Source organism: Sitophilus oryzae, unplaced genomic scaffold (genome assembly GCF_002938485.1).
Source record: "Sitophilus oryzae breed Bouriz unplaced genomic scaffold, Soryzae_2.0 scaffold_1297_pilon_pilon, whole genome shotgun sequence".
Lineage (NCBI taxonomy): Eukaryota > Metazoa > Arthropoda > Insecta > Coleoptera > Curculionidae > Sitophilus > Sitophilus oryzae.
Genome location: NW_022145945.1, coordinates 613,779 through 633,863, shown reverse-complemented (window position 1 = coordinate 633,863; position 20,085 = coordinate 613,779). Strand labels below are relative to the sequence as shown.

The window sequence follows — 20,085 nt, the reverse complement described above, 5'->3', positions numbered from 1 at the left end:
AGAGACAGCTTTATTTATTTGTCAAATTACATAGAAACCAACGCCAACCCAGCACAATATTTTTTCTATTTGTAATAAATTCCTTGAAATAATAATTTCTGAATATTTTTTAAAACGTAACTTACTATGGAAAAATATATTGTTTTATACACGACGATAAAAATAACTATTTTCTGCTAGTTGCTTTTTTGTTGTTTAAATCTTATTAAACAACATTGTATAGTCAAAAGTTAATGGACAATTTTCATTAAACTTGAATGTAAAGCGACAAAAATAGAAATGAATCGTATACAGTATTTATACGAATCCATTCTTTATGTGTTTGTGCGTTATATACAAATACATCGAAACAAACAAGCAACACAGTAGCATTATTATGTTAATGCTTCTATTGAAACCTGTTTTATATTCTCTCTAATGTGGTAAACGATAGCCACACGCGGTTTATAAATAGACAATTGCTTAATGACCGAATACTCGACATGACATTTGACACTAAATCCGATCATTCGTTATTTTTAGACCTATCTCGCATGGATTTTGTTTAAATTAACCGTCAACTATATCTCGTTGTTTTCGCTTATAACATTCCGAGCGCCAGAATTATTAAGTAAAATTATCAGAGTACCTGCACCATTTTTAGAACGTCGAGTGTTTGAGTTATAATTCATCATACAGTCTCAGGGCTTTGACAAAAGCCAGTATCTGAGACGGTTTTACAGAGGTTAGTTCCCCATCTCCGATATCAGTTGTATGAAAATTGATGGCACGAATGGTTGTCTCGTAGCACTCAATGATGAGGTATTTGGTGTTTTGGTGCTTCCTCAAAGAATCTGCATTTGTTGTTATTTCCCATCTAGCAAATATAGTTCCCAGTCCTTTTTAAAATGTCACTGCCCCTAAAGTATAGTTCCTAGGCCCACTCTGCCTCTTAAAATGCTACTCTATAAGGAATAGTCACTTTGAAGTATATTTCGAGAGTGACCGGTTACTGCCTACCTACCATAAAATTGGAAAATAAACACCCCGATTGCAAGTCGCCATAAAAGCCCAAAAACTTTATAGTAACTTTTCAAAGTGCTACCATAATGCCTCCATTAAGCTTTTGTTACTTTATAGTAACACTTTAAGTTACGGGGTAGTCGCGGCCACGACACCTAGTTACTTCTAATTTATAGTAGCATTGAAAGTAGCAAAATGGCTACTGCTACCTTCCTAGGTCACTATCAAGTAGCCATCGCTCATCCATTGCCACTAAAATCTCACGGGGGTCAAAAACGGCTACTTTATAGTGACCGTAACTTAATATACCCTAATAAATATAATTGCCGCAGATTGCATCGTGTGCTGCTCTGTTTTAGTGTTTTCTTTTACTTGCTTTTCAGCGTTATTAAAATTTTGTAAAATGCCTAAGGTGAATAAAAAGTAATTTAGATATTCTACTACTTTTACCGAAGAATTAAACAAAAGGAATCACTGCGAGCCGATGCATCAACATCAGAAACAAAAACTACATCTTTCTATAATCCTACTGATGAACATTATAAATCAGGTAGCGACTGAGACATTTTTGAAGCTGTTTCTGTAGATGAGTGTAGTGTTAGTTTTAGTTCATCTGAAACTGAATCTCAGAGGAGAACTAATTTGAGAACAGTTTCAGAGTTAGAGTTGGCATTGAGTTAGAGTGGGCACTCTATATCTCATGTAGCTCTGAATAATATAGAAACACTAATAATAGAAAATGCACAATAAGTAAAAAATGACTTCAAAGGACAAGGCGGAACGTTAGAGTGGAACCAATGGAATGTATAGTCGCCACCGATGCGATCGGTGTAGTATAACGCTCCAGTTAAGTGGCAATTTGGTGGCGCAGGGAACTTTCTTGGAAAAAATCACTTTATGATTCCAAAGAATCGTTGACCATGTAGTTCCAAAAAAGTTATTGTTCCTATAAAGTCGCCTTTGGGTAGCTACAATTGTCACTTTATCAATCCGAAGATTTTAAAGGTCCAAACGGGTAGGGTTGGCCTAATATGTTATTGTTCCCGGTACTTTGTGGAAGCATATGGAACTATAAAGTATTTTTCGGATTAAACGGCCATATTTTTTTCATGAATTTTTAGACGAACAGCCAAATGGCTCAAACATTATGCGTTTTTAAGCTAAATATACCTATATAGATTAAAGCTAGTTCTTTTGTTATTTCTGACGGTGGACTAATATTTTAAAGTTTGACTCGATTTCAAGCCAATTATTATTATTTTTTAATTACTACATGAGTTTATATTGCAAATAATATAATAATTTGAAATATTTTGAGAGGCGCTCGAAAATTTTGTTATATAAATCTATATTTTATTCAGTAAAGTTGATTGGCGTTCTGGAATTTACCTAAAAAAGGCGTTAAAATCGCGCGGTAAATAACGAAAAAATAATAATGGCTTCCATAATTATCTTCCATCATGACATTTATTTTTATGAAAGGTGAAATTGCTTGAAGAGGTCGCTGCGAATAAAGTTCAACAGTTTAACGAAAGTTCCACATGTCGATGTCGGTGGATAACACTTGGCTGCCACGAACCCGCGACTAGGCAGCTTCGTACCGGATAAGTCGCATTCACCAGTAGGCTACTTTATAGTAACACATCATAGTAACTCTTATAGTGGCAAAAACTACCCAAGACACTACCCGGCTACTCAAAATCTTTCCCCATTTTGGTCGCAGTTACGTTAGCAGCCACTATAAATGCTAGTTGGGTTCTTAGCGACGTATTCGTTGATGAGACAGCGTCCTGGTAGAAACCCCGTGATAAACCGAAGATTGTTCTTACTTAAATCAAGGAAAATCTTTGATTTTTCTCTGTCTAGTATTCTGTAGTAAGAAAATATTAAGACAATTGTAAACCAAACCTTGAAATTTGGTCTTAGCAATTGCTATTGACAAAAATAAAGATGAAAAAGGCATCAAAGTTTCTATGCAATTCCAAATATTTTGCATTTTGATAAGATTTATAAAAGGCAGATCAAAATAAAGGCAAGAACCCTACTGCGGTGCTTTAAATGCAAATATGAAAATAGCCACAAAACAGTGTGTGATTAAATTTTTATTACTAATGAGGGGAAAGTAGTATTTTTTCGCTTTCTTTTGGGGTCCAAAAGATGCTTATTGCCCACTTCACAATTACCACACTAGTTCTGAGCAAATTTAATGTCGATTTGAGTGCGACAAGTAAACTTCTCGCACCCAAATTTTCATTGGCACATGCAAATTGACAAGCAAAAAGACAGTCTCGAAGTGTCAATATTAAAGAAGTGAGGTTGACATTTAAATTATTTTTTGTTTATTTTATTACGTTGCTTTTTAATATGTCTCTTTTGTTATATTTCATCATGTAAACAAATTATTAAACACCGTTATGAAGACATAAATTTAAAAAAAAAGTGTTTAATGTCGCTTTCTGGCATTCATCTATGGGGTGTTCCAAAAGTTGTTTTTTTTGTCACGAGATTTTTAAAGTGTTTTTTGCTTTTTGATAAGTCTGTTTTGTTTACATGATGAAATATAACAAAAGAGGCATATTAAAAAGCAACGTAATAAAAAATAGTATGTGCAACTCGTGCGAAGTTGTCGATTGCCCACTCGAGCAAATGAGCGTACGGGCAAAGCGAGCTACAACGTCGCTCTCGTGAGCAATCGACAACTTTTCGCACTATATAGTTGCAAAATATATTATTTAAAAATGGTAGAAATATTTGCCAGGTCAAAAGCAGGTGAAATCCTTTCTAAAATTTAGAGCAGATCTCATAAGCAAAGACAAGAAGACTGTCAAAGCTGTAGTAGTGGGTCATCTAATAGGGAATTGGAGGCCTAATAGGCATCTAAACTTGGAACGTTGCTCATGAATCTTTTTAGTATTAACATACTTACTCATTTGGCACTTCATTAATTAGAACCTTAGTGTTATATAAAATTGTCTTGATATTGGCCTCGCAGTACTACCTAAATTTAACGTTACCTAGCCACATTATGTATTCGAAAAACATTATTAACATATTCATAAGCTTACTGCCTAAACAATACGTGCTATTTTAAAAATTGAATCTATTAAACGGTAGGAATATAATGCGTAGAAGAAAAACATTTTGAAACTAAAGCGGAAGAACATGTAAATCAAAATTTTATACAATATTATCATTTTCATATTGTTTTTCTATTCTATTTCCCCTTCAGAGTAGAATTATTACAGTTTACTATTTATTCATACTCGACAGAATTTACATATCCTGCTGAAACTAAAACTGGTTTAAGTCATGTTTATATTTAAGCTATCTTAAGTCATTAAAGCCTTATGAAAGCATCTGTAAGTCAAACTGATGATGTAATTGATCGTTAGATTACAAAATCAACGGCCAGTTTAATAACACAAATCAACAACATTAATAGTTATTTAAATCTACTATAGGACATATTAATTTCATATGCTCTGTGAATAAAAATATTAAGGTAATTGTTATTAAATCATTATTATAACTTATTTATTTTATAAAAAATTGTATTTTTATAACAATTTTAATAACTAACAACATTAACTGACAACGTAAAACAAAACCAAAAAAATGTGGAATCTACCTTAAATTATCTTTTGACACGTTTTAAATAAAATTATAATGTAATGATGAACCCCCCGGAATTTAAGTCAGCCATATTAATCCCCCATCGAGCTCCACCTATTTTTTCTTCCAGAGTCTATTATGCTGTACTTGCGGGTCGCTCTCAGGGGTCGGGTAAGGCGGGTGTGTGGCCGAAGGAAATATATAATATATTTCAGAAATCTGCCTAAGGCTTAGCCCGATCCTGTCGTGTTAAGCCACACCCAAAATTCCAAACACACGTGCTCTAATTAAGGCTTGATTAAGGTTTGCAGAGCTTCAGCATTTGCCATAAAATAGCGAGCAATTTGTTACAAAACCATAAAAATTATACATCACTGTAATCACAAAACTTCAATCTATTTCCGTATTGTAACGGAATTTTAAATTATGTCTATATTTTCGAAAAAATTTAGTCCAAACATAAGGAATATTTTGTTGATGTTTGACCAACAAAATCTTAAAAATTATTAATTATTCAAAGCATACGGTAATAAAATCAAAGATTGGATTGTGGCACGTTGGCGTATGTTTTTTTAATTATATAATTTGAATCTTTATACTCTTTTAGGATGTCTATTAGGCCGGAATAATCAATTATGTGTTTCGAATGTAAACACTTAAACCGTATTAGGTTTTATGGTGTTAAGTGTGGCCGCAGGGCTATTAAATCACGTATGGTTGAACGGCGTCAATGAAATCATTGTTTTCTTGGTACTCGCTATCGTTTATTGAGAGGATAGGTATGTGTAAAGTTGAAGAAACTGTACTAAGTTTAATTACCTACAAGTGTGAATTTAGTACTGAAACGTATGTTTTAAGAGTACTACAATTATAAAAAAAAAAATATTTTTAATCATTGTTGATCGCTCTGTATTTTTTGAGATCGTAGGTAATAGAAATTTTATATACCTACTTAAACTATCGAATGTAATAACACAAGATGTTTCAGGATTACCGAATAATACTTTTCTTCTTCTTCTTCTTTCTCAGCCTGGTTTCATCCAATGTTGGATATAGGCCTCTTCAAGGTTTTTCCATGCTTCGTGATCTCTAGCCAATCTTATCCATTGTCTTCCCGCCACTGCCCTGACGTCATCAACCATGACTTTTTTGGTCGACCCACACTTCTTGTTGTTCCCCTAGGTCTCCATAGGAGGACTTTTTGGGGCCATCGGTCTGTATCCTGTCTTGCCACATGTCCTATCCATTGCCACTCTTTTAACTACATCTATTAATTTTGTTTTTTGACATATGTGGGTGTTCCGTATTTTTTCCCTAATGGTGACTCCGAACATGATTCTTTCCATGTCTCTTTGTGCTACTCGTAGTTGTTCTGTTGTTTTTCGGGTAATTGCCATAGTCTCTAAGCCATACGTAAGCACAGGTAGAATGCAGCTGTCGTAAGCCTTTTTCTTTAGGTTGATGGGCACGTTTTTATCCTTGAAAATATCACTCATATTTCCAAATGCTACCCATGCCAAATGGATCCTGCGTTATTTTGGTTCTCCTTACCCAGCTTGATTTTATGACCTAAATATATACCGGGTATTGCATCGTCGAGCGGGACATAGGAAATCCCATGTAAATTTTAATGGGGTCAATTATTGGCTTCCCTAATTATTTTAGAGAATAATTCTATTTAGGTTTATTGAAGAGCACTAAAACCCACATTCAAAAGAATAACTTTAGATGTTTTTGATTAGCCCGTTTACGAGTTATCGCCGATTTCTTTTTAAATATTTCTCCTTTCCTATGGCCCTGTATTTACTGATGAGCACCAGTCAAGGTAAAAGTGCTTTATTATTATTATTAAAAGGTTTAATCAAGGTTACTATCAAGGTTACTATCAAAGGTTATTATCAAGGTTTAGTGCTTTATTATTATTATTAAAAACTCATACCTACATCGATAATATTATCCATGAATTACACTACTGAAGAAAAAGTATTGATGATTAAATGGTATTATCAAGGAAATAGTTATCAAAAGGTGTCGGACATGTTTGCTGCACTGTATCCGAATAGACCGATACCTGGAAAATCTACAATCGCAAGGAATATCCAGAGATTTGAGACCAAAGGTACCCCAATAAATAACTGCAGATGTGAAGCAAGGCAGTATCAAAGAGAAGATGCAAGAAATGATACGGACTTGGAAGTTTTATTGTGCGTGGAAGAGAACGATGGAAAGATCAGCACAAGGAAACTTGAGGATAAAATAGGAATAGATCACACTACAGCGTTTCGAATTTTGAAACCACATAAATACTATTCCTTCGAATATGAAAAGCACCAAGAGCTACGAGATGGGGATGAAATACGGCGGCATGCGTTTTGTTTTGATATAATGGAAAGAGCAAACACGGATAGGGAATTTTTAAAAAACATATGCTTCACTGACGAATGCACGTTTACCTTAAATAATGAACCCAATGTTCAAAATTATCGATATTGGAACAAAGAAAACCAACACAGGTTTGTCGAAACGAGGACGCAATATCCATAGAAAGTAAATGTTTGGGCAGGGATATTCGGACACAATATTATTGGGCCATTATTTCTTACGCGAAATTTAAATGCAGTATATTATTTGGAACTACTCGAAAATCATATTTTACCTGTTTTACATGATGCCTCTAGGGAAAATCAGGAAGTGTGGTACCAAATGGATGGCTGCCCGGCACATAGTACCCTGGCTGTTCGGGAATATTTAGACAATAGTTTTAACGGAAACGTTATTGGCCTAAATTATACAGTGAATTGGCCAGCAAGGTCTCCTGATATTTCGCCAAATGGTTTCTTTCTCTGGGGCCATTTAAAAAACAGGATATACAAGGATAAAAAACAAATAAACGTCGATTAAACGCATTTAAATAAATAAAAAAGTTACAGACGCAGATTTCCAAAGCAAATGCGCTTCTCATTCAATTCGTTCCTTTTTTTGTATAATGAGTATGGCGACGACAGATACCGACTGGTTCTTGCTCAGCAATAAATGGAAATAGTTGGTAATTGATCAGGGTAGAGAATGCTTAATGCATGTTATATTGAAGTTAGTTTTACATTACAATGATAATGATGCATAAGATTATACAACTCTATGTATATTTTTCCTATATAGAAGTACACATTGGTCGAATGTTTTTTTCTTTAGATAAAGTGGAATTCTAGATTTGAATATTATTTATATATTGTTTCTTCCATAAGTACTCCATGCTAACATAATTCTTCTGGTGATTTCTGGTAGTAGAGATCCCGAGCTGTGTATTAGTTGTCCCAGATATATATATTTTCTACTATTTCCAGTTTGGTGTTAATTATTAGAATGTTTCTTCTGTCTACTAGTTATACATTACTTTAGTTTTTGCTAAATTCATTTTCAGACCTACTTTATTGCTGGCTGTATTTAGTTTGTAAGACTTTGTGCAAAAAGGCTACTGAACTCATATACAAACTCCCTGTATGCAACGACTGTTACTAAAAGACTAAATTAAAAAAAAACACATATACTCTACCTACAACCAGTTTTAAATCAAAGAAAATGATGTTCAATCGTATTGAAAAAAAATCTCCAAGTCATTCTAGAGACTGGATAAAAAAACTGGTTGATTGATTTGAATCTAACACAATGAAGTACTGTTGCACTAAAATTTCTCCACAGAATAATTTCAAACGATAAGTACCGTTATTTTTATTAGGAAGCGGATAATTAGTTTCATAGAGAGACGAGTCAAATGAGCATATGCTAGTTAGGATAATTTTGTCTGGCATTTCTAACAGTTATAATCATTAAAATAATAAACAATTTGAGACGGTTTTATAATGGAAATAATAATCATATTTTGCTGTAACGCCCTGCCTATACCGGGTGCGTCTCAAAAGTGGCTCACCCCTATAACTTTTTTGTTTTTTTGGATAAAAAAACGAGATTTGGTATGTTAGTATATGACATAAATTAGGATTGATTGACGTATTCAACTGTTTCCGGTCACTTCCTGTTTTACTGGAAATGACTACAACTTTTGATTTTTAAATGGCACCCTCGGTATTTTTCCACTTTATTCGATAGAAAATGACACTCTGAATAGAAAGACATATCATATGTCAACTTTTGACATATTCTCTCAAAAACAAATTGTATATTAAATTTCAATCTAGAGTGCCATGGCTATGTTAAAAATACTAATTTTTATTCAAGGAGCCTTGGAAAAATAGATTTGATCGTCTAATGTTTTTAGTGTCTTGTCCTGGCCGGTTAAAAGATGCCCAAACCGTATTTTTCATTATATCTCAATTTTTTCAAATGGAACGAGGGTGGCTCATTAGCATATTTTAAAAAAGCTTTTTTACGAATAATTTGACACCACACACTTGGTATTTCGAGTCAAATTGTCGTTACGAACCGCATGTTGCAATTTCAAATAAACCATATGCGAAAATGTCAAAAGTTGACATATGATATGTCATTCTATTCAGAGTATCATTTTCTATCGAATAAAATAAAAAAAATACCGAGGGTGCCATTTAAAAATCAAAAGCTGTAGTCATTTCCGGTGAAACAGGAGGTAACCGAAACTAATTGAATACGTCAATCAATCCTAATTTATGTCATATACTAACATACCAAATCTCGTTTTTTTATCTGAAAAAATAAAAAAGTTATAGGGGTGAGCCACTTTTGAGAGGCACTTGGTATACAGGATGAGCCCTAAATAATAATTGCAAATATTTTAGGGGTAGTATATTTCGACCCCAGTAACATTTCTAAGAGGTTGAAGATTTCGAAAATTTGGAATTTTTTGAAAAAAAAAATGAAAAACATAATATCTTCATAACATGATAACATAGGTTAGTATATTAAATTTACAAGAAACCCAGAAAAGATCCAGTACCCATCTCTACAAGGTTTTACTTAATATACGTTTAGAATGAACAGGTAAGTTTGACAGGTAAAAATTTATGCGTAGAGAAAGCTTTAATCTCTGATGGCCCAAAAAATTAGTCAGAAACTTGTATCTAATGTGGATTAATATTAGTCATACTGAAGTAACTAAAAAAAACTAGCAATTTTTAATGCAAATCAATGACCCAGTGCTGGCATCGTTTTATGAGTAATACAAATTGAACGGCTGTGGTTATCAATAATTTTAAGATAAACTGATGATGACAAATCCAAAAGCAATAATTCGACTTGAATCAATTAATGTCATGCTTTAAAATACAATCAACCACAGAAACAATGAGTATTGTAGTAGTGTGAACAATTGGACTGAATAAGCGTTAAAAAGAATAAAAAAGTTGTTTTTTGGAGTTTCTACTAGTTAGGTATTTCACGTTTCAAAAAATTATTTTCTGTAATCCGTGTAACAATAGAAAAAAGGGTTGATAGCATGCTATTGTCTGTGAATGGAGTGCTCTTGTAAGGCTATTTCCTTTGTTAGGGTTCTGGCTAAATTTTTCACAAGAAACAATGAACAGGTTATTGATTGAAAAATACCATTCGATCGAAAAAAAAGGCGTCAAGTTGGCTTTGAAATGACGATCGGTGATGACATTCACCATAAAATTGTTTCTCTTAGAAAATGACAGCGATTTTCGTTTCCAAGCCATCTCGGACGCCGTTTTTTTCTATCATGTCTGTCCTTTGATTTTTTTATGCCATTATATATTTAGAGACACATTCTTATACCTATACAGGGTGAGTCTTAAATAGTGCAAAATTGAGGGTAGGTTGAAGTGCAAATATTTTGAGGGTAGTATATTTTGACCCCAGAAACACGGTTATGAGGTTTTTTCGGGAAAAATAAATTTGAAAATTTGAACTTTTCCACAAAACTTTTTGGATTTTTTTTTTAGTTTTTAGGTAAAAAACATAATTTCTTGATAATATGACAACATAGCTAGTAGATTAAATTTACAAGAAAGTGGTTCTCAAAATTTAAGCAAAAAATCATTTTTTGGAAATTTTCAAAGTAAAATAACTCGGTTATTTTGGACTTATTTGAAAAACGGTAAAGAGAAAATATGTTTCTTTTATCGAGATATATACCGGGTGCGTCTCAAAAGTGCGGCTCACCTCTATAACCTTTTTGTTTTTTCAGATAAATAAACGAGATTTGGTATGTTAGTATATGACATAAATTAGGATTGATTGACGTATTCAATTGTTTTCGGTCACTTCCTGTTTCACCGGAAATTACTAAAATTTTGGATTTTTAAATGGCACCCTCGGTATTTTTTTACTTTATTCGATAGAAAATGACACTCTGAATCGAATGACATATCATATGTCAACTTTTGACATATTCGCTCAAAAACAAATTGTATTTTAAATTTCAATCTAGAGTGCCATAGCTGTGTTAAAAACACTAGTTTTTAATCAAGGAGCCTTGGAAAAATAGATTTGATTGTCTAATGTTTTTAGTATCTTGTCCTTAAAGATGCGTAAATCGTATTTTTAATCATATCTCAATTTTTTCGAATGGAACGAGGGTTGCTCATTAGCCTATTTGGAAAAAGCATTTTTTACGAATAATTTGATATCACACACTTGGTATTTCGAGTCAAATTGATAAACCATATGTGAAAATGTCAAAAGTTGACATATAATATGTCATTTTCGAATGAGGTAAAAAAATACCGCGGGTGCCATTTAATAATCAAAAGTTGTAGTCATTTCCGGTGAAACCGGAAGTGACCGAAAACATTTGAATATGTCAATCAATCCTAATTTATGTCATATACTAACATACCAAATCTCGTTGTTTTATCTGAAAAAATTAAAAAAATATAGGGGTGAGCCACTTTTGAGACGCACCCGGTATACTAACCCGGAGAATATTTGCACTTATTTAAGACTCACCCTGTATATTCAGTTAAATTATTTTTAGCTGAAAGTAGTCTTGAATTCTATTTCGTTCTAAAATAAAGCTCACTTTTTATAAATTTAAATGTCAATTTTTCATAAAAAATATCAGGGCGAGCTAACAGAAAGTATCATTGATTTTAGTTTCAAAATCCATTGTGATTTTGTTTTTTTATATCACACGGTATATTTTTTCCGTTTTTTTTTAATCAATGTAACGATAGCGACTAAATACTGTATATTTCTTATACAGAATAATGCTAATAGTTACAGAACTAATGAGTATTATATTTAATTGTATTACATTTATTACAAAACTGCATCAACTGACCTTGTCTAAACCCTTTTCACATTCCTCAAAGCGCACTTTTCGTATCCAACGTCGATAAAATAACAATAAAAACGCAAAAAAACTGAACAAAATTGTCGAAATCAAACACAACAAAAACTGAACGCACAATCTTTCACTGAAGTCTTCTTCTCCTCGAAAAACCACAAAATAAAGCGACCGAAGAAACTGACCGAATATCGTATCGTTGACGTGTTTGATAGTTCGTTTTACCGGAGCATTGAATTCACCCGGACTTTTACTCGCGACGTTGCAACAGCAACTGGTGTAGGAAAACGTAAAATCGTAACTTGGGTCGCGCTAACCGCTTTGTTTAGACCGTAGCGTCTAGCGTAGCTGCGCGAGCTGGCGTGAATAGTTACTTAGTAGATTCGTTTTCAAATTTTGAGAGGTTTTTGCCATTAAAAATCTAATATTTTTATGAATTAAAAATAATAGACTAATGCGTATGTGTAAAAAACCTGTAACTGCTAACCTGTAACTCTACGAAGAATAGGTTTGTTGTGTTCGGCATTCGGTAAACTAAAGCATATGATCTTCCAATATGTTTAAAAAGAAAGGTCTTTAACCAGTGTGTCTTGCCTGTCCTCACGTATGGAGCTGAAACACTTACTTTGACATAAAAAAAACATACATAGAATACAGGTCATGCAACGAAAAATGGAAAGGTCCATGTTGGGAGTTACACTTAGAGATAAAATACCCAATCATACCATACGAAATCGAACAGGAGTAGGAGATGCGGTGATGTCTGTCTTACATCTTAAATGAAATTGGGCAGGACATGTGGCTAGGATAACCAATGGACAGTGGACAAAGAGACTTGTGGAATGGAGCCCAAGACAATAAGCCTATAGAAGCAGAGGATGACCTCCCAGTCGATGGACAGATGATATTAAGAGAGTGGCTGAAAACTGGATTCAAGTGGCACAAAATAGAAAGAAATGGCTAGGGTTAAGGGAGGCTTTTGTTTAGCAGTGGACGGAATAACCCAATGATGATGATGATGCTAACGTGCGGTCTGAAAGTTCCCGGTAGGTTAAATTAAAAAAGGATAAATTTTACCAAGACCAAGAAAATTCTACAAAATGCTTTCCAACGAATTCCAAAGCAGGAGGAATCATCTTGCTAGGTAACTCAAAGCAAAAACACATTCACATTCATCAATGTACGCTGACGACTGCGCGACTGCGCTCTAGTTGCACTTTACAGAAATTACAAGAAATGCTGAACACATGCATAGGGCATACGAGGCTTTGGCCTTTAAGCTGAATATCAATGAAACTAAAATTATGTATACTCCCCCGGAAAATTATAACAATGCTATAAAAATCGGAGAAGAACTATTGGAATATGTAGCGGAATTCAATTACCTCGGCAGGTATTTCGGTAAAGGCCAATATCGACTCTGAAATTCAGCACAGGATTAGCAGCGTCTCAAGAGCATTCTGGAAATTATAAGACAAGGTTTTCTACAATGATCACTTGAGCATAAAAAAGAAACTTGCAGTGTATCAAACAAAAATAATCCCCACCATGTTATATGGAAGCGAAACCTGAGTACCGCCGGCACACGAACGCATTAAACAAGTTACAACAGACACACCTTAAACAACTGTTAAGAATCGGTCCTTGAAAAAGCTAGCTGAGAGAGCGCTGAAGTCATGATTACCAAATCTCGCTTAAGATGGGCTGGTTACGTATGTCAGATGCAAGAAAACCGCCTATCGTAAGCTCTTCTTTACGGTGAGCTAGCAGACGGTAAGAGGAAACCGAGTGGACAACTCAAAAAAAGAAAAAGGTAGAAGGATATTTTCCACTAAAACTCAAAGGGAATAAGCATGCAGAACAAGTGGGAGGAAGTAGCGAACAATAGAACGCAATGGAGAAGAATTGTAAACTCAGTTAACAACGACAACCAAAAAGTAAAGAAGTAACAAAGTAATGAGTCATACAGTAATACAGTTTCAGGGCTTTGACAAAAGCCACTATCTGAGACTATTTTACAGAGGTTAGTTCCCCATCTCTGATATCAGACTACAGTAATGAGGTGTTCTAGTGTTTCCCCATTTTCTCTCCACAGCAGGGCCGGATCTACCTACGGGCTGTTTGGGCTGCAGCCCAGGGCCCCGAGGTTACAAGGGGCCCCCAGGCCCCGCGAAAAACAATAGACCCATAGGTGGGAACTGTTGAATCGTGAAATAAAATTAAAATTCAGGTTAAAAGTTTAAGCCAGACAAGATGGCCTTGCCACTATGATGCTGTCAAAGCCTTTAAAAATAATTATGATGACATTATGAAAATTTTCAAAAGTTTCAGCGAAAATGAGGTTGAGAAAGTTGATTTCCGGAAAGAGGCACGAAATTTATTCAATAAAATGGCGAAACTCGAGACTGCAATTTTGATTATCTTTTGGGAAGAAGTTTTGGAGAGATTTCATTTAGTTAATAAAAAAATACAGAGCCCTGGTTTAGACATTTGTGAAGGCAACAAGTTAATTGTTTCTTTAAAAGACTTTGTGAGCAACATACGACATCAATCAGATCAAATGTTACAGGAATACGACGAAAAAGCTAAAAAATTAAGTACTAGTGTAATAATAGACTACAATTACATAAACAAGAGACGCATTATCCCAAAATTTTCAGATAAGTCTACAGGTGAATTCTCAGTATACGGCGCAGAAAGATTTAAAGAGACACGTTAAAAGTTGCGTTGGATAAGCTGATTATGGATTTAAATAAAAGGAGACAAGTCTATGAGACATATAGCAAAAAATTCAAATTTTTAATGGATTTGCAAGACAAAAATATCGAAAACATAGATTTGGAAATTGCACTTCATATTATTGATTACTATCCCGATGACGTAGACGAGCATTTAGTGAATGAGTGCATTCAATTAAAATCGTACTTACTCCAATCTATGTCTGAGTCTTACATCTCTTGCAGTGACGTTTTTATGCTTATTAACTTATTAACGTGCTCCCTAACTGCTATACCATTTTAAAGATTTTTTTAACATTGCCAATCACTAGCTGTGAAGCAGAACGCTCCTTCTCCAAGATGTCCTATGTAGAAAATAAATATAGGACAACAATGTCGAACCATCGACTAAATAATTTATCACTTCTTTCCATAAATTGTGATCTAACAAAAGACTTCATAATAAGTAAATAAATAAAATTGTTTTATTGGTTTACCCCACTGGTTCCTAGATTTTCTTTCTCACTAGTCAGTCGAGAAAAAATTAAAGTTTATAGTTGGAATTTTAGCCTTCACTGATACCAGAAGCTATAAAAATGAATGAAAGTCATACTTTCTTTTCTCATCGTTATATCGACACAGCGGCGTAGCAAGGCGGGGGCGGAGGGGGCGGGCCGCCCCGTGCGGCGACCCTCCAAGTACCTGTGGGGCAAGAAAAAATTGTAATAAAGGCGGCAGACGGATTCTGCAGGGGTGGCAAACCTCTCTCCTAGAGGCTTTCCGCCACGGGCGCCCCTTACCCACGCTACGCCACTGTATCGACAAATAAAAAAATATCGATACATCTATCGATATTTCCTCATCTAAACGCACATTCCTACTCTAACTGATGCACTCCGTTCCACGACGTTCGCCATACTTTGGCCGTACGTGGCCGTACCTACAAACCTGAAAGAAAGAAAGGTGAGTCGACTTGAAAAGCTGTCTTTCATCTGCGCCGAACAAAACCTGGCCAGGTAGGTTGATATTGGGACGTGCCCAGCTTCCATATGGTCCTCTTCTCAAAGAAATAAGTTGGCATAGAGAGGTTCTGCAAAACCGTCACATCTGTCTCAACATCTTATCGAATTAAACATTTATATCTGCATGTAAAGCTGGAGATTGACTTGAACCGAGCATTGTAATGTAACGTGTTTTAAAAGGGCAATAAAAAGAATTGGAAAAGAGAGACGTTTGCTCAGCAGTTAAAAGACTATACCATAACTTGGTATACTGATGCTTCCAAAACCAAAGCAAGAACAGGGATCGGAGTATTTGGGTCGAGAACTAAATACTCCGAACTAATGAGCACCTACCCCAATATCCTATAGGCAGAAATCTACGCTATCGAAAGATGCGTACAACTTATCTTAGATAGGAACTATAGGAGAAAATAAATAGCCATTTTATCTGATAGTCAAGCAGGGTTAAAAACATATCGTCGTAGTTTTGTGTCATTTGTCCTTTCCGCATTTTTCCCTCTGATTTACACATAAATTAAATGTTTTTCATCGATAATTTGAAAAGTTTTTTATTTAAAAACCATGGCGTCGTGTGCTGTAGGCATTTGTAGGAGCAGGAATGGTATCGATTCGAAGAAACTCACCGAAGTAAAATTTCACAGGCAACACATTCGAAAGAAAACAAGACACTCGAAAAAGTTTCTCCGGTTTTCGACAGAGAAAAAACCAATATTTTCCTTGATTCCTCCCTCCCATGCAATGTACAATCTACAACACGGCATTTTCAAGCTTCCTATGAGTTTAAAGTTGAGGAGATTAATAGACGAAATCATGTGCAGATCCTGTTAATCAGAAGAAGAAGCTACAGAACATATTCTGTGTCAGTGCGACAGCCTGTCAAATGTGCGATTCTTTGCAGTAGACTTGCAGTAGACGACGATAATCCATTGGCAAATATCTGTATGAAAAAGGTTCAGTCTCTAAGTGATTGTAGTAATATCGAAATGTCCTAAAAATCCATATTATTGACGCTTCTACGTTTTCTTATTTCTCTCAGGTCCATTCTGTGATGCTGAACGTGTGGTTTCTTTGGGATTTTTCGAAATACTGCGCAACGTAAACAAAATCGAGGTCGGTTCTGATTTGACCGCTTGTTGGGTCAAGATTCGAGATGAAAGAAATAAGAGTAAAAATTAACAATGAACGACCGATGTTGAAAAGGATACCCGATTACCATCACCACGTGTTTTCGAATAACCCGACCGTTTTTTAAGTATTTAACATATTATGGTGATAAATCTTTGAAATATCTGTGAAATTAAAAAAGAGACCTCTATTCCTACTAGAACATACTGTATTTCATTATATATTTACTACCGTGTACCCGCGACTTCGTTCGCGTCGAATTAATCATTTGTAATGGTGATGATAAAGCAAAGCAAGAATTTCTATTAACATACAAACTGAATAAAATTTTCTCATATTTATGTCAGCATGAGAAAAAACAATATGGCGATATTATTATATAACTTATTAAATAGGTACCTAATATTTGAGGGGTAGTTTCATCTCGTTAGAATTTGACTTTCGAAAAATCCGTTTGCCAAAAATAAGCTTTTTACGTCAAGCAGTTTAAGCAGAATCGTGGTTAAGAAATTACCCAACTTTTTGGAACACCCTGTATGGTTTTTTAAAAAATTTCAAAATACATAAAAAAACCAAATAAATTATGCTTGTCCAAGCGTTTTCCCGAAAGACTAACCGTTTTTTAAATAACAAATATTGTAATATTTGAGGGGCGTTTTCACCCTCTTGGAATTTGAGATTTGATAAACCCCTCCTTATCGAACCTCTACACCCCACAGTCAATCCGTTTGCCAAAAATCAGCTTTAAACGTCAAGCAGTTTAAGCAGAATCGTGATTACCTACACAATGGTCGTATTTTATGAAACACCCTGTATAAATTTATAAAAAATCTTAAAATATGTAAAACAACAAAATAAAATATACGTGTTTAAGAGTTTCTCCGAATTTTAAATAAAAAATATTTTAATATTTGAGGAATAGTTTCACCCCCTTAGAATTCGAGTTTCGAAAAATCCCTTCTTATCGAACCTCTACCCCCTAAAGTCAATCTGTTTTCCAAAAATCAGCTTTTTACGTCAAGCGCTTTAAGCAAGATCGTGATTAATCAATGACCAGATTTTTCGAAACACCCTGTATACATTTTTAAAAAATCTTAAAATATGTAAAAAAACAAAATAAAATATACGTATTTAAGCGTTTTTTCAGAAACTTGACCGTTTTTTAAATAAAAAATATTGTAATGTTTGAGGGGTGGTTTCACCCTCTTGGAACTGGAATTTCGAAAAATGGTTTCGAATTTCGGAGCAGGATCGTGATTAATCAGTATGTCAGTCACTTAAGGATTATATATATTAGTATAGATTTTTTTCATACGTCACAAATGTGTTAATTTTTGCGACGTAATTTACAATACAAAAAGGTCATTTTAACAGCTAGGCATAAAAGTAAAGCACTTTCACCCTTAGATTAACAATAAAAACTTTTACCCCTAAGCACAAAAGTACAAAAAAGTACGAGGAGCAGACTAAATGCATTTTATCCATATTTTAAGATTTTCAACCTAAGGTTGCATTGCAAACAATGCAAACTACATACACAGAGTTCCAATATTATGTCAGAAACTAAATTCATTTCAAAACAACATGTTGAAAAAAAAGCATGTTCTTTTCGGCTCGATATAGACACAGATTAGGTATCCTATAAGTATGCAGATAAAAATCTTGTCCCTAATTCGTGGTACGAAAATTGTTTTTTATGACAATGTGCAAACGACTCAAATTTCCTGTGCGCAAAAATAAACTCGCGTAAAATAACAATAAACAGCGTAATAGAGAGATATCGCTAAACCGAATAGCGTGCATGGACGTTAATAAGACCAGGTGTTATTTCCTTTACGTAAGGTGGTATTAACTCTCTTCATTTATAGTTATCGGATCGGAAAGAATTCTGTTCGCGTCGCGTCCGCTATTTAAACTTAACCTAACTTTGAATTTAAAACTTTGAAATTGTTTTGTTTACTGGGTATTTTAAAACTAAAGGGCTAAAGTGCTTATTTCCAGTGCTTTATTGTTCAACGTCTGCAAATGGGTTTAGGGCAACAAGCAACAAATTCTCTTAGAAGGGCTAAGTCGTCATCTGCTGTAAACCTAAGACTCTTTATAGGTTCTTTAGTATTGGAAGAGGTGGAATCCATATTTTGGGCCATATTTATTTAATTAAAACTAATCCCAGCTACTTAAATATCAAATTACCTAATAAAACTAAAGCAATAATTCAAAACAATTCAAACATAACCTAATATAAAAGATCTCGCCGGCGCGGCCAGCCGGCTCCGTTTGTCAAATACCCGCACATGCCCATTTAAGCAATTTTTAAACGTTATCAGAGGTTATTTAGAAACAGCGCTTGGTGTAATTGATCCGCAAATTACGTCAGGCGGTAACGTTATTAGACAGTTAAAGCACGGCCAAAGACGTAGACGTAAACGTATCGTTTGACATGTACGCTTGCGCAGTGAGAAATTCACTTACGTTTACGGATACGTGATACGTATTTTTACGTGCCTTTACGTACGTACAAAACGCAAACGTATCGAGCCGAAGGAGTTTCGATTTTCACCCGAATGATGCCGAACGTACAAATTCACAAACAACTCGTTTCCACAACTGGCTAGTAATTAAGTTATTTCATAAATTTTGGGGCCAGTGTCACAGAACTGGGCCTATTTTATTACAATAAATTAGTATGAAAATATTAAGCATCATAATAAACTCATTTTGGAATCTATTTAATTAAATGCTAGTTCTTATAGCCAAAATCCATATGAGGATTCTAAAAGATGGAATCTAATAAATAATCATAAAGCTGTGTCTGTTTTCCAATATTTTTTTTTTATTACGAAGAGCATTTTAAGTTGTAAGGACTACTTTCTGTAATAAAATAATTTCCATTTATAATTTTCTTCATTTTTCGATATTACTTTTATAAATTTAATGTGGAATCAGTGGAATAATAGATATCCATTTTCAATTTTAAAATTAAATAAATTGTTTCACAAAATAATTTAGAATTACAAATGTACCATTTGCGTTACGTACTTCAAAATACTTGCTTTAACTCTTGTTTACACGACAACACAACGGCAGACGTAACGTAAGTTTCTGCGTTACGTGTCAAGAGATACGTATACGTATTGTGCCTTGCTTTAACTGTCTATTAGCGGGTGTTGCGTTAAAAATTGACTCGCGCATATCGTAACCATGATAAGGTATGCGTAAATACTGGATGACGCTATTCGGTTTTCCGATATCTCTCTAATAACTGTGCCGGTCAGGCGCTGTGCACAAATTTAGAGGCCATAAGTGGGCGTGCTATGTGCGCAAACTAGTCACCTAACTAGTGCCCGATTCCGAAAATTGGAACCAC

General features: G+C 34.5%; 1 pseudogene; it reads right to left on the bottom strand.

Moving 5' to 3' along the window:
- Positions 1-12,170, bottom strand: part of LOC115874459 — a 76,019-nt pseudogene extending 63,849 nt beyond the window's left edge.
- Positions 12,171-20,085: the final 7,915 nt, after the last annotated feature.